We start from the raw sequence: 15785 nt of genomic DNA, 5'->3' as shown, positions 1-15785 counted from the left end.
GGAGATTCTCCATATCTCAATCTGCCTTTCCATGGCAAAGTGTTAGCCCTCTCTACTCTGAAGACTAACTCGAAACGCACTACTGCGACAGATTTACATGCGTAATCGTACTTCAGAACTACGTATGAAAATTCATAGAGTAGAACAGTGATCGACAGAATCATTCATGATAAAACAATAAGGTAGATGCAATAGAATCTCTGTATTACATTTCTCCGAGCAGTACAACACCGTACTCTCTGATACATAGCACTGATCCTTGCTCCGATCCTCATCAATGAGCCCCCTGAATGATCGCTCTCTTCTCTTTTATCTAACCGGCACACATAACTGCTTCACGGTTGCCGTGACGGTTGCCGTGCCTATTCAGTTCTCCGCCTAGTCCTAGAACTTCTGTCTTTTCATATCTCACTATAAACTAGATACAACGTATTAATAATAATGATCTAAGGACTAATGATCTAAGGACTCCCCCCCTAGTTCCTCTTTGCTATTGCTGCTTTTGCCCTTAACACTTGGCACTCCCGGTGAATCGGATTCCGGATCCGCATCCGAACCCACCAGTTCTCCGCTACGGTTCATCCTCGACGTCGCCACCGTCATCGTTCGCCGCCGCCGCTGCTGTCGCTGCCGCCGCCGGAACTGCTGGAGCCGCCGGCGCCGGTACTTGTACTGCCGGAGCCGCTTTAGCCCAAATGCCATCACCAGGAAAACAAATGCTCCCCACTCCGTGATGAAGGCTGTTTTCTCTCGATCTTCTGGTGCCATCTGCACCTGGTTATACCCACTGAAGCCATCCAGAAAAGAATACATCTCGTGACCTGCCACTGTATCCAGCATAGTATCATTAAACAGCAAGGGAAACGGATCCGTGATTGTCGCCGCGTTAAGCTTTCTGTAGTCAACACAGACCCGCAACTTCAAATTTTTTTTCGGAACAATCACTATTGGCGAAAGCCACGTTGCACGGTCAACCGGATAGATAAACCCGACCTTTAGCAGCCTGTCCAGCTCCTCCTTCACCCTCTGGGCATAGTTTGGGTTCATTCTATACCGTTGTTGCCGAACCGGTATCGCATCCTTCTGCAGATTGATCCTGTGCTGATAAAATTTGGGATCGATGCCGAGCAAATCTGTGTAGTCCCAGGCGAACACGTCTTTGAAGGATTTCAGCAATGTCTCCAATTTTCCCCGAAATCCTTTATCGAGCTTCGCACTGACACGGACGTTCTTTGGCTCCTCCTCCGTCCCGAGGTTAAGATCCAGCAGCTCGTCTTCTTTGACCCTCCGCGAGCGACGGAGTTCCTGCTCGAAAACTCTTTCCGCCTCCGCCACTCCCGCTTCGTCTGGCATGTCTCCTGTGCCTTCCGGTAGACTCCCTTCGACTGGTTCTTTCGTGGAACTGGATGACTCCTGCGTAGCCGAGGGAATCTGATGCTGATATTGCTTTAAAACGGCAACCACATCGACCTCGAACAAGCTTACCAGCTCCGTATTCCTACTGAAGTAGTCATCCTCCTCTTCGACCCCCATTCCGTCCATCATATGGATACCTTCCGCCATCGTCGGTCGGAATGGTGTCCTCAGCCCTTGTTTGGTATGTACCGAGAGCTTCAGCTTCTTTTTTCCTTTCCGAATGGTGATGCGGTCGGATTGCCAGTCTTGTTTCACACGGGCCTGCCGCAACCACGGTCTTCCGAGCAATAACGGGTATGACCCGCTAATATCCTCCATCCGGAGAATCACCGCAGCGATTTCGAACTTCACGCCGCAAACCTCCATTTTCAATCCACGGAGCAATCCTAACGGCTGCACTCTCCGTTGGTCTGCCATCCGAACGGCGAAGGGTGCTGATTCCCATTTTGTGATACCCAATGGCACCAGCATTTGTTCGGACAGGATGTTGACCCCAGACCCTCCGTCCAGCAACACCCCTCCCACACGGCTGTTCTCCAGTGTTACGGAAATTACCGGGACCGCTTCGTCAAAAACAGGAGGCTGTACTTCCGCTTCAAGCTTTGCAGATCCGTCTGACGACACTTCCATTGTTACCGCTTCCATCTCCGACTCCATCGCCCTGACTGGTTCCGTCAATTGTTTGATGAGAGAACTCCGGAAATTGGGTACCAATGCTAACAATTGCTCCATTGTCATGTGTATTTGCTGTTTCCGCAAATCCTGCCATAAATCATATGGTTCAACACCCTCCTCGCCGGTCATCAGGGTGTCCTTCTGACTGGTAGGTAGACAAGTCGCTTCTGGCTGCTCTCCTTGCAGGCGCCTTGCCACCATCGTACCATTCTCCGTCACCGAGACTGCCTTTTCCGCGCTCGGCCTAGGTAACACCGTTGGGGTTTTCTGGACCCATTCACCGACCGTCGACCGCACCTTTTGTTGTGCCTGTCAGTCCACCACCGTAGGTCTCCCCTTCTCTTGCTGGGCCTTGTATTCCCGCACCTTTTCCTGGGATCGTGTGACCATGAGCACATCTCCGCTCGCACTTCCTCCCACTTTGCCTTCAACAGGGACACCCGCCGGTACTTCCGGTACTTCTTCGGACTTCGGACTAGGCTCCTTGCTATCCTGTTGCGGACTGGCATCATCGCATTCGATAATCAGAACCGCATTCACTGCTGGTGCGGACTTGCCTTCTCCGGATCCCCGGGTTGCTTCCCTTTCCGCCTTGTGGCGCTTAAATAATTCGCAATCTACCTTTCGATGTCCGGGTTGATTGCAATAAAAACATAGGAACGTCCGTTCCCCTGCTGGTTCATCTGCACCTATTCCAGCCGTTCTCGGCCGCCAAGGTCTTTTCGCGGGTGCGGCTGGTACCGCGGCTGGTGCTGCGGCTGGTGCCGCAACTACCGCCGCCACCGCTAGTGTCGGGGCTATTCGTGCGTTATAGCGGCAAATCTCCGTGGTATGCGTCGCTGTTTGGCAAATCGCACACCACCGCTCATTCAAACCGCATTCCTCTGCTAAGTGTCCTGCATTCCGGCACCGATTACACCAAGTATCCTTGCGAACTTTTGAAGAGGACCCTATTCCACTATCCCGGCTTTTGGCTCCGGCAGCAGATCCTTCCGGAAATGACTTCCCTGCCGTTTTTCCAGCCTTCCGCCTCATGGAACGTTTGTCCTCCTCCTCATCCGACTGATCCGACTCCTCCTCATTATCGGTATCGGAGTCTCCCTCAGCCTCCTCATACTTCACTTTTCCTTTCCTTCCCTTGGAAGTAAACAGAACTTGTTCCGCCCTCACCGCTGCTTGGACGACTTCTTCCAATGAAAGAGCTTCCAGATCCAACGATGCCAGGGACCTTTTCAATCCTTTATTCAGCCCCTCCATGAAGTAAGCATTTTGGATGGGGACTGCCGGGGTAGTTGCTGCATCGAGGCGGCGGATCAACGACCGAAACCTGGCCGCATATGCCTCCACTTCTTGGTTCTTCTGTTCCAGTTTCCCCAGTTTGGCCAGGACATGAACACGGGTCTTGTCCTCCCGAAACCGGAGCAAAAAGGCATCCCGCAGTAGATCAAACGTGGCGAAATGGGTAGCTCCATATTGCGCGATCCATACTGCCGCCTGCTTCTGCAGTGTCGGGATGAAAGTCGCCATCTTCATAAGATCTGTCGCCTGCACTGGTGGAGCCGTATTCACCATCCATGCCATCTCAAATGACAGTATATGTGCATCCGCATCCTCCTTATCCCGTCCCGAAAACTTGGGGTACTTCACCGTCATCCTGGGTACCAGTGGTGGAATAGCCGCGCTACTTACCGCCGGAACTCCACCCCCGCCTCCGCCTCCACCGCCTCCACCTCCCCTACCGGGATCTGGTGACGGACCTGGGGCTCCGCTTCCTGTAGGCACACCACCCCTCCGTCTCCTGGGACTCGGTGGTGGGGAATTCCGCAACGGTGACGCTTCGTCTTCCGGAGGAGTACTTGTTAAATCGAACGGGCTACTGCGTCCGGAGGATTCGCCTTCCTCCTGAATACCGGAAACGACTGGACCTTCCTCTCCTGGGATCAGCGGAGGTGTCTCAGAGCGGCTACTACTCTCACTATCCGTGAAGAAGCAGAAGAGAAGATCACGTTGAGCCACATATCTGTCATGCCGTTCCTCGCGGGTTGTACGTGCCGATACTGGAGTTGCAGGCTCCCGAGGCCGTGCCGGAGAGCGCGATGTTCCCCCTGGCTCACTCCCAGCATCATTCATGCGCTAGTCCACGCACCGAGGAATCAGAGTATTACAGATGGGGAGCATCCAACCTCTCCGGGGTATCCACCGCGACGAACATGGAAATCTTCCGTGGTCGCCAAAGTGTTAGCCCTCTCTACTCTGAAGACTAACTCGAAACGCACTACTGCGACAGATTTACATGCGTAATCGTACTTCAGAACTGCGTATGAAAATTCATAGAGTAGAACAGTGATCGACAGAATCATTCATGATAAAACAATTTGATGCAGCCATAGCAATGGCTGCTCTTACGGTTGCCATCCTTGCAACCGGGCTGAAAGTTTCTTCATAATCAATGCCATATGTCTGTGCATATCCCTTGACAACTAATCTTGCCTTGTATCTATTCATAGAACCATCTGCATTGTGCTTGATCTTATAAACCCACTTACAGCCAATTGCATTCTTGCCTTTAGGCAAAGGCACCAATTCCCATGTAGCATTAGCATCCAAGGCATCCATTTCTTCATCCATGGCTTTCTCCCATTTTTCTTTTCCCATGGCTTGCTCAAAAGAAGTGGGTTCTGGTTCCTGTATCACTTTGACCATATAGGCATAGTGAATGGCTATAAATCCATCATATTTCAGCCTATCCATAGGATACCTAACCCTGGTAGACCTACGCAAAATAGGCTTACTTCTAGGTGCTCTCAAAACATCCCTGGTCTTCCTTACTCCAGGTGTAACAATAGAGGGAATACCCAACTCATCATCAATGCTCTGTTCCGAGCCACTAGATTCACCATCCACACAAGAGTGACCTGCATTCACATCAAACATGGGCTGATCTACCTTCTCTTTTCCTTTTCGTGATACCTGCGTACCACTCTCTGCATTGCTTTGAGGAGATTCTCCTGATCTCAATCTGCCTGTCCATGGCGAAGTATGTGAACCACTGCTAGAGGACACTCCAGGTCCACTGATATTTTGTGATTGCTGCTGTGAATTCTGTGCAGCATTACCATTTTGTGCATTACATCAATCATCACATTTACTGGTTTATACCAGCTGCTCATCTCATAAAAAACAACATCTCTGCTCACTGTGAACTTTCTGTAGAAGGGTTATAGCATCTATACCCTTTTTGCTACAGAGAATAACCAATAAAGACGCACTTCTCAGCTTTTGGATCCAACTTGGACCTCAACTCATCTGGCACATGGACATAGGCAATGCAACCAAAAATTTTCAAATGAGAAATATCTGGTTTCCTACCAGTATACATCTCCTCTGGCGTCATGCCATGTATTGCTGCAGTGGGAGTCCTGTTCATTATATACACTGCTGTAGCAACTGCTTCAGCCCAATAATAATATGGTAGATCTTTTTCATTTAGCATAGCCTGAGATACCTCTCCAATATGCCTGTTTTTCCTTTCTGCAATTCCATTTTGCTGTGGGGTATGACTGCATGAATATTACTGCTTTATACCATGCTCCTGCAAGAACCTTGCAAACTCATTTGAGAGGTACTCTCCCCCTCCATCTGACCTTAGGCATTTTATTTGCAGGCCTGTTTCTTTTTCAACCATAGCTTTAAAAGCTTTGAAGTGTCCAAACACTTCACTTTTCTTTTTCATAAAATACATACACAATTTTCTGCTGAAGTCATCAATAAATGTGACAAAATAGTGATAGCCTCCAATAGATGCAGCTTTTGTAGTCCACACATCAGAGTGGATTAATTCCAATGGCTTTTTACTCTCTTGAACATGCCTAGGAAAAGGTTTCCTTGCCTGTTTCCCAAATTGACAGGCTTCACAAAGCTTGTGCATTTCTGCAACCTTGAATTTAGGCAATCCTGCAACAATATTTTGGGCTTGCATTGATTTAAGTCGCTGTATATTAACATGACCAATGCGTTTGTGCCAGATATCAATATCTGCAACTACACCAGCCCCATGTGCAAATATTGCTGCACTCAATTCAGGCATGTCTGCATCCAACGTAAACATCCTGCCCTTCTTCTTTCCTTTTGCTATCAAGCGACCGTTATTTTTCATATCCTCAACAAAGCATCCATGAGGATTAAATCTAACCTGCAAGCCCTGCTCAACCATTTGACCAACAGGAACCAGGTTCTTGGTGATGTTCGGGACATGAAATACATCAGATAAGTATTTCTTTTTTCCATCCTGCATAGACAAAGGCATTTTGCCAATCTGCACAATAGGATCATCACCAGTCTCCACAAATCCTGGTTTTTCTATTTTTCTTGCATCCTACATCCATTCAGCGTGACCTGTCATGTGGTTTGATGCACTCGAGTCAACATACCACACATCATTGCTTTCTTCTGCACTTGTTACAGAATTTGTCATATGCTGCACCATAAACAAATGCTCATTTCTATCATCACCCTGTCTACTAGAGGATGCATAATTGCCTTGCTGCAATTTTCCATTCATAATGTCATTCTGCTTTTTATAGCAGTCCTTAGCCATATGACCCATTTTGCCACAATAGTAGCATTCAATATTGCTGTTTGCATTTTGGCCTCTTTGCCATCCACCACGGCCTCTTTGGCTCCCCTTGCTTCTAGAGTTACCACGTCCTCCTGCATAGGACTGGTTTTCTTGCATTTGCTGCATATTCTGATTTCTACCACGGCCTGCAGAGCGGCCTCCTCTACCTCTGCCTCTACCTCTGCCAGCATTTGAGTAGAAGAAAGTTTCTTTTGAAGTTCCTGCTGAAGAAGATGCCCCCCCATTTCTTTGATCTTCGGAAATTAGAAGAGCAATCAACTCCTCAAAATCAGGAAATTTTTCACGAATGGCAATGGATGTCCAGAACTGTGCATAATCCTTTCCTAGACCATTCAAGGTCACAGAGACCAAATCGTCATCATCCACTGGCGACCCAATGGAAGCAAGTGCATCTGCAATTTTCTTCACTTTCATGTGGTAGTCATTTATGCTCAAATTTTCTCTCTGCACATTGTGCAACTCCTGTTTGAGTTGCATTTTCCTGGCTTGCGTATTTGTGCTGTACATTTTTGCCAAAGTATCCCATGCCTCCTTTGGCATATTTGCATCCTGAATATGCACAATCATGGAGTCCGAAATACTGATAGACAGCCAGTACATAACTTTCCTGGCTCTCTCATGCCATCCTTTAAATGCCTGCATTTCGTGTCGATTGGGAACATTAGGAAGAACAGGTTCTTCTTCATTTCCTGTAATGAATTCCCAATAGCCTTTTCCCATCAAGAAATTTGTCATTCTAAACTTCCATGCCTGGAAGTTGTTCTTGTCAAGCTTTTCAGTGACATTCTGTGAAAAAGAATCAGATGCCATTACAGAACATTGCAAAATATTCTGTCACTACAAAGAACACAGCTTTTGCCTCACACGGGCAGATCTGCAAAACTGACGAAAGTGGTATTTCACCACACAGTCACTTCCTAGTGACGATTTTGCATCAGCAGGCAACAGGCATGAATGTGCAACCCCCAATATCTCTGCACACAGGCATACGATGCAATTTCTGTGGCAACTTTCCACCGACTAGCCGCGCACAGCGAAAATAGGGCCTTTTTCTGAGTGCCTGCAAAGAACTTCCGCCTTCAAAACGGGCCCCGAAACGGCATCAATTCAGAAAAATAAACTCTTGCACACCGCGAAGGGCGTCTCAATCTGAGACAGTGCACTCTTGCACTTCTGGCTGTGCTACCTACAGAGATTTGCTCCCAACCTCGAAATAGGAAAGCAACACTGGTCCTGTTACTAGGACACCACGAACTTAGCTTGCTTTCTTGAGCTCCTTACCACGAACAAGGCTCTGATACCATGTGAAGATAGTGGGAGAGAGGGAAGGAGTCTCACTTGCGACTTTCTCACATGCACAATAGGGGGAATACACACAAAGGTGGAGGCTGAAAACAGTTTTCCTCTTCTTAGTTGTGAAAGCCAAAAGAACTCTAGTACAAAGAAATAGAAGAACTCTATATGTGGGTCTCAAACCAAACTCAACTAACTAAGGTGGCATACTAACTGAGCCACAAACTAGAGTAGATAAGGATAGCTATCATCTAGCTATTATTCGTGGGCGGTGTACCAACCGCATCTCCAGCTAACAAGTCGGTGACATAAATCCACAACAGTCACCCTGGCATATCGCGACTAGAGCTCGATATCCCAACAAGCAACACCCCAAGCAGAGCCACAACAGCTCAGATGGTCTACTAGGGAAAACAGACCTCCATCCAGATTGACATATGGTTAGAAAGGCAAAGCAATTCAGGTGGAAACCACCAATTATGCTCTTATGACTACCATCATGGCTACAGAAGAGCCAGTGTATTTTGAAGATGTAGTAGACAAACGGGAATGGCAAACTACTATGAATGAAGAAATGGATGCTTTGTATAAGAATAATACTTGGGAATTATGCGACCTTCCACCAAGAAAGAAGGCTATAGTAAACAAATGGGTATACAAAGTGAAGTGCAATCCAGATGGCAGTATTCAGAGATACAAAGCCAGACTAGTTGCAAAAGGTTTTGCACAACAATATGGTTAGGATTATGATGAGACTTATGCTCCAGTAGCAAAGATGGATTGCATACGGTTCTTGATATCACTAGTAGCAACACTCAGAAGATGGAATGTGTATCAGCTCGATGTTAAGAATGCATTTCTCAATAAAGATATATTATAATGTGAAAGATTGATCACATATAACTGCATACCTACTAAGGAATATTTATCTAATGATGTAGAAAATGTTATTTTTTAAATCTATCAACTTTGCATTTAAATAAAATTGTCTCAAAACTTAGTGTATGCCTTGCCATGCTTTTGTTTAAATATTATATTTTGATATCATAAATATTTTATTTCAAATTATGAAAAAAAAATGAAATTCATTTGCATTGATAATTAATCCAAGACACTTGTAAAATTTAGTATAAATCATTTTTCAGATTGAGAGAGAGAACATTCCAATATGGATGTGACTACAATGTCCATTTTTCATATTGAGAGATATTTCCTACCATGCTCGAGCACTGGATTTGAAACCATCAACCTCGAGAAACGCCCATTTCAAATTTGTGATTTCCTACCATGATGGAGTGGACCTCTGCCATTCGATACCTTCTTGCTGCGACAAGTGGTCTTTGGAAACGGTCAGTCTCCAAGCGCTTCCTGGCACTTCTCCTGCCACTTCTGCTATCTCCCTCCACTTCTTCTCTTGGTGGCACTTCTACTATCTTTGAGTAAACTACCACTGGCATCCGTTTCTGTGTTTCCACCTACCTTAGGAACTATATGTCATTGGAGTCTTCATTGAAGGCATACGTCTCCGCCTTCATTGGAGCATGGAGATATGGAGGAGAGGTGAATAGCAAGGCCAAAGAGGGAGGTAACAAGAGCTACGGATAGCAAGGCCAGAGAGGCAGGTAAGAACCAAGGTCCCGAGCTCCTGGAGGACCTGCGCTAGCGCAAGCCCTCACGGAGCTTGGAGGCCTCCCATTTTTTTGGTTCATTGTGAAGCATGAAATCCGTTCATCTCTAAGGTTCATGGTTCGTTCATGATTGGTTCATCTCCAAGGTTCATGGTTCATTCACGATTCTTTCATCTCCAAGGTTCATAATTCGTTCATGAGGATCTGTTTGCTAGCTCCCAAATTCACAATCACGACTAGTCCCATGGAAGACAGACTTGTAGATTTTCGCTTCACGTAAGAAACAATCACGTAGGAAATGATCATGTAGGGCTCCTCCCACAATCACGTAGGGCTTCTCATAGGAAAAGTTCACGTAGGGCTCCTCCCACAAGGAGAACGAAATGGAGATCCAAGCTCTATTGAAGCAAAAAAAGGGAGGCCTCCAAGCTCCGTGAGGGCCTGCACTGGTGCACGTCCTCCATGAGCTCATGGCCTTGCTTCTTACCTTTGTAGCGTTGTTACCATTATGGATTCACCTCTCCACATATCTCTACATATCTCCACGCTTCACATAGCAAACGGTCAGTCTCCAAGCGTCGCTCTGCTACAGCCGTTCATCATAGATGTAGTTAACAGTTTGATGTAATTAATGCCGGAAAATCGAAAGAACAGAACTATTGTTTTCCGAGGGCAACGTGTAGTCGGATGATATCCCAACCACCATGGACAAATTAACGCCAATCAAGCACACGCAAATGAGAGGCCTGTTCAACAAGAAAGTATTCGAGAAATAATTTGCAAGGGTCAAAAATAGTAAAGGGCACAACACTCACCAATTCCTTCCGAGGATTTCTTCAGCCTTGTACCCAGTGATGAACTCGAACACAGTATTGATGTAAATGATGGGTAGGTCTGGCTGCAATGCATCGGTTACAATTAGACAACACGGACTAGAGTGTAACAACATCTCTAAATGCCTGCTTGGCTGCCCCGTCTCACTGCTCACCAAAGAAGAGGTCAGTAAACTATTTCCCTCGTCAAACTCCTCGAACTCCTCCATAGCTCCAATTCCCAACCCTGAGTTGTCGGTGTCGCTTTCCCTGAGCCTATCATCTGCTCTGAGAGCCATTTCTGCTTCCGCTTACTCTCACAATAGCACTGATAAAACCCTCGCAAAGTGCCCCTGACTCACAAAATCCCACAAAATGAGAGAATACTGCCAGAGAAACAGCACAGCGGCTCCCACAATTCGACAATACAGGTGGCTACGAAATGCGGGGTAGGGGAATTAACTAGACTAGAGAGAATAGAGAATGTGAAGAGCAAGCATTGGGAAAAATCTCCCGATAGGTTGGAGACCATAGATCAACGCCAGAAAATCGGAAGTACCTGCGCTTGCCTTAATCGATCGTCAGAAAACCCGCATGCCTAACTTGCCACCTCCCAGCGTTAATCGATCCTTCACCGTCTCCTTCACCTTTTCTTCCTAGCTGCTGCTCCATCTCTCCTCCCTTCCGATCTCACCTCCCCTCTCTCGTATCCTCCTCCCTTTCTCCACCTCCGGTCGCCCGCCTCCTCCTCCCGCTGCTGCAGTCACCTTCGCCATCCCCCCTTATTCATTCATTGTTCATTGTTCTCCAGCCGCCTCCCGTGGCTTCGCTCGCTCACGCTCCCCTCATCGTCGGCAACGTCGATGTGCAGCGAACGTGCCTCTTGCAACAGTAACCACCCCATGCTTTATGAGCCAATAATCGAAAGAAGAGACATCGCTCCAGCTTGTTTCGCTCCAGAGAGAAGAGCCAGACCTTAGCTTGCACGTAGAGACCACCTTCTCCGATTTTTGGATTCGTAGAGCTTCTCGGAATAACGCTGGTAAGCAGCACCTTGGCACTCTTTAGCACTCTTGCAGCTTCTATCTCCCCCTATTCTGCTGGCGGAAGAGGGGGAGATAGACGTTAAGAGGACTCTTCATTTCGTCTGGCGCTACAGCTTACAGTCCCGCGGGACATCGATATATATGCATCGTTATATATTTTGCTGTCCATTACATTTATATGCATCGTAATAGTTTTTGCAAAAAAGAGATGACGATGCGGCCGTAGAATGGTAGGAAGAAATAGCTTCTATCTCCCCTATTCCGCCAGCGAAATAGGGGGAGATAGACATTAAGAGGACTCTTCATCTCAACTTTTGCATCAAAAGAGGATAATACATTGGAGTGATGACAGTGTGATTGTATCTGTATGAGTCGCAGTTGGTGGTGCTATTGGTCTTAGAGATTACTTGGAAGCAGGGTCCATTGTCTTTCTATTCACACTTGCAGACTGGTTTGAGTCACGATCCAGTGACAAGGTGATTTCAAAGCCTGGACGTACTCATTCTCTTCCTGCTTATATATATATCTTGAATATGTCTTTCCGTCAACAAGGGTATTTCAAAGTCTTCAAGTACTTATTTCTTTGTCTTTATCTTCAAAGATGACATTATGCTACATGTATGGGTACGCTCGATCGGCCATATCGTCTATCGCAAGTTTAGCCCTGCAAAGTGATGTTCTTGTGAGTCTCTCTCCCCCCTATTCCGCCAACGGAATAGGGGATTTGCATTAGGGCCACTTACCTCCTTCAAGGACGTTGAAGGTCAATTGGTGCATTCGCATTGGAAGAACCATGGTGGATGTTGTTTGGGCCTTAGTTTGTTGTTTGCGTTGGAGCCTTGGATTTTGTTTGGGCTTGTTGAAGCCACTAGAGGCTTTTATGGATGCGCCTTTCTTGAAGATTTAGTAGCTCTAGCATGCTTTTCATAGGGAATCTGGTCTTGAAGGTATGCAGCACTGGAGAGGAGATAGAGAGTCTGCCATTGAAGGTATGCAACACTGGAAGAGGAGATAGAGAGTATTCCATTTTGGGTTGAAAAAGCTTTTCACTGAATCTATCCCCCTTATTAAGAAACCTCTTAATGTCATTCTCACCCTATTCCGTCGGCAGAATTGGGGATTGTATAGTTTTTGGAATGCACTTGATAGGAATCGTATAGTCTTTTTAATGAAAGGAATACATCTTTTGATGAAATGAATTTAAAAGAATGGAGACTGTTAGGTTCCTTTTTGCCATTAGTATCCTTGCATCTCAAGCATCCAAGCATCTAGAAGATCACTTGGAAGCTACGTCAAAGCTTCAAGTTGATGTATTAGGGGATTGCCGTGATATTGAAAAATAAAGATCACTTGCATCTCCAAAAATATTGAAGGATACTTCAAGCTCATTGCATCTCAAGCATCCAAGAATATTGAAGATCACATGGAAGCTTCAAGATTATGGCCTCCCTATCATATTCTGCTGCAAAATAGGGGGAGAGGCAACACTATATCACTTGGAGGAGTCCTACATCACATCTGGCTAGTGCATCTGATAATGTCCAACCGGGCTTCAAGTTGATGGCTTCCTTTCCCTATTCCACCAGCAGAAGAGGGGAGAGGCAACCTCGAGGCAACACCATTTTAGTGTTCTTTCTTCCTTCACAACACTTTCTTATGAATGTGCCCTCTCTACTATGCAAACACTATGCATCCTTGATGCCCTCCCTACCCCATTTCGCTAGCAGAATAGGGGGAAAGACTTCATTATGATATGAGAGAGACCTTGTATCTCTAACATCCAAGCATGTTGAAGATCACTTGGATGGTCATTCTTGGTGTATCAGCCACATGGATATGTGCAAGTATATTCTTTTGTAGACATTTGCACCTAGATGTAGACTATTGTAACTTCCCATTGCTTCAAATGCTCCAACTGTAAACTCTTTACTTTCATAATTCTCTAGTTGCTATGTCAATAGTTAATCCTTACTTTACTCCAATCAATATATACAAGTTGTCATTTTGGATATTAGAGATTTGAATTTGTGGGGGGAATGGGACAGAGGTCCTAGCTCCTACTCAAAGTACAATAAAAAATGAATGATGGCTGAGATGGGGCTGAGATCTAATATCCAATTTTCTTTTGTGTATGCTAGAAGCCGTGACTAGGTCATGAAAGAGAAAATCTCCTATAGGTGGATAGGCTAGTGGTAAGAAGAAAAAGACTGCAAAAAAAAAAGAGCAAGCACCAACAACACCATCCCCCACATCTGCTGACACACAAGCCAAATCTCCAAATGTAGAGGAGGTTGAAGAGAGATCGGTGGAGAAAGAGTCTGCTAGCAAGAAGGACAGTGGAAAGGCTAAGGGTGATACATAAGGTGATGAATTTGTCCCTGAATCAATGGATAGTAATGTTAGAAGTGATTTTCTTGAGTCCATAACTGTCAATAGAGGAATGGTACCTCCCCGTATCCCTTTGTGCAGATTACTTATCAACCCTAAGGTGAGACAACTTAGGAATGATCTCTCCATTCTCAAGAGAGCATTTGAGATGGAGGGATATGTCCCCACAAAGGGGTCCTTTATTATTTTAGTTGGGATGTCTGATGGGACAACCAAAGAGGTGGATGATGAGATAAGAGCTTCATGGTATAAGCATTGGCATGCTATGAATGATGAGTTTGAGCATGAGCTTCAACAAACTCCTGCATGGAAATTCCTATCCTGCAAGATGTTATATGTGTGGGAGGGAAACCATCGAACTGCCTCATGGATGGAGAGCATTGGGGAGGTCTTTGTTAATAACAAGGCAAGGCATATCAGGATTCATGCACGTATTATAGCTCCAGAGCCTGACAATAAGTTGAGGTTGATTGCAGCTTTAGAAAGGTTTAACTTGTGAGTATCATCTTTCTTTCTTCCACTAGTTGTTTCAAGAACATATTTCTAATTTCAACTAAGTTAATGCTAAAACAAATTCCATTGTCCAGATTGAATGAGGAGGCAATTGTCAGAACACATCTTAAAGATTACTTGTATCATACAAGTACACTTGTTAGTTGTGATGCACAAGTATTTCTAGAGGATTTCAAGGAAGAAGAAAAGAAAAATATTGAGGTTGTACGGCAAAAGGAGATTGGTCAAGCAAGAAGGGTTTGGTATCCCCTCACATAGGCTATTCTTGGTCGCATGGTTTACGCTGTGAGTTCTTAAACTTTCTACCTCATGCTTTCTTTCCTTCTGCTTTTGTATATAGTTTGAATTATAGCTTTGCTGCATACTTGCTTTTGTAGGGCAAGTGGAAATCTGATTTTGAAGCAGCTTGTAAGAAGCCACCTCCTAGAATGAATAAAGATGAAAGAGTTGTTAAAATAGTTGGGATTAAAAGAACAGTCACTCAAACATACAGGAGAAAGGTGCACAGGGTGAGTTTGTGCATTTCCCTTTGTCTAGTATTGATATGCATTGCTTTCAAATGTCATGCTGAATTTCTTTTGTGTGGTTTTCACAAATTTTGTCAATAATAAATCCTACACATGGCAAAGATTGGTTTCACAAATTATGGTCCTTGCCATATGAAGACACAACCGCTAAAATTACACTAGACAAGTTGTATCAAGTGGCCATTGCTTCTTGCAGCAAGGCTAGGAAACTTTCATTATTATCTTTACTTGGGTCTGATTTGAATTTGAAGAATAGTTATGGAATGCCAACAAGTGACCATGCCTTCATTGGGTGGCTTGCAAAGGAAGTTTTTATGGACCAGGTTCTTGAAGAGTGTCATAGGTTGTTGTCACAGGTTCAGGCTTCCTTTGTTGGTGTTTCTCCTTTGGAGTTGCTAGAGCATCCTACACTATGCGAATATTTTGAGGATATTGTGGCAAGACATCGGAGTGATTTGTATGAGCCTTTTGCATCCTTCATGTCTGTGGCTACCATGCCTGCAAAATAGGTTGACCTTGTGAATGCAAGCAGAAGAGTTGTTTTTAGGTAAGCATTCATCTTTCATTGCCTAATTCTTGAATTTCTATTTCATATTATTCTATGCTTTCAATTGCTTGGGTTTTGAGTAGGTTTATTCTTCATTTGCTAGAAACAAAAAAGATACAGACCATTCCATCTATTTGCAAGGCATGGACAGTGCTCAATCCTCCTACCTATTACATGTACATACATAAAGTCTTTCGTGAGGACATAACTGCAAAAGGAACTATAAGGTTTTCAGAGTGGGAGAGAAAGCATTGTCCATGTTGGATAGAGATGAGTAGTGGAAAGTGTGTGGAGGAGGAGG

Source organism: Dipteris shenzhenensis, chromosome 3 (genome assembly GCF_047967505.1).
Source record: "Dipteris shenzhenensis isolate YYH24624 ecotype China chromosome 3, Dip_SZ_1.0, whole genome shotgun sequence".
In the NCBI taxonomy this organism is placed as follows: Eukaryota; Viridiplantae; Streptophyta; class Polypodiopsida; order Gleicheniales; family Dipteridaceae; genus Dipteris; species Dipteris shenzhenensis.
The sequence above is the reverse complement of the archived record's forward strand: the minus strand, read 5'-3'. Positions refer to the sequence as shown.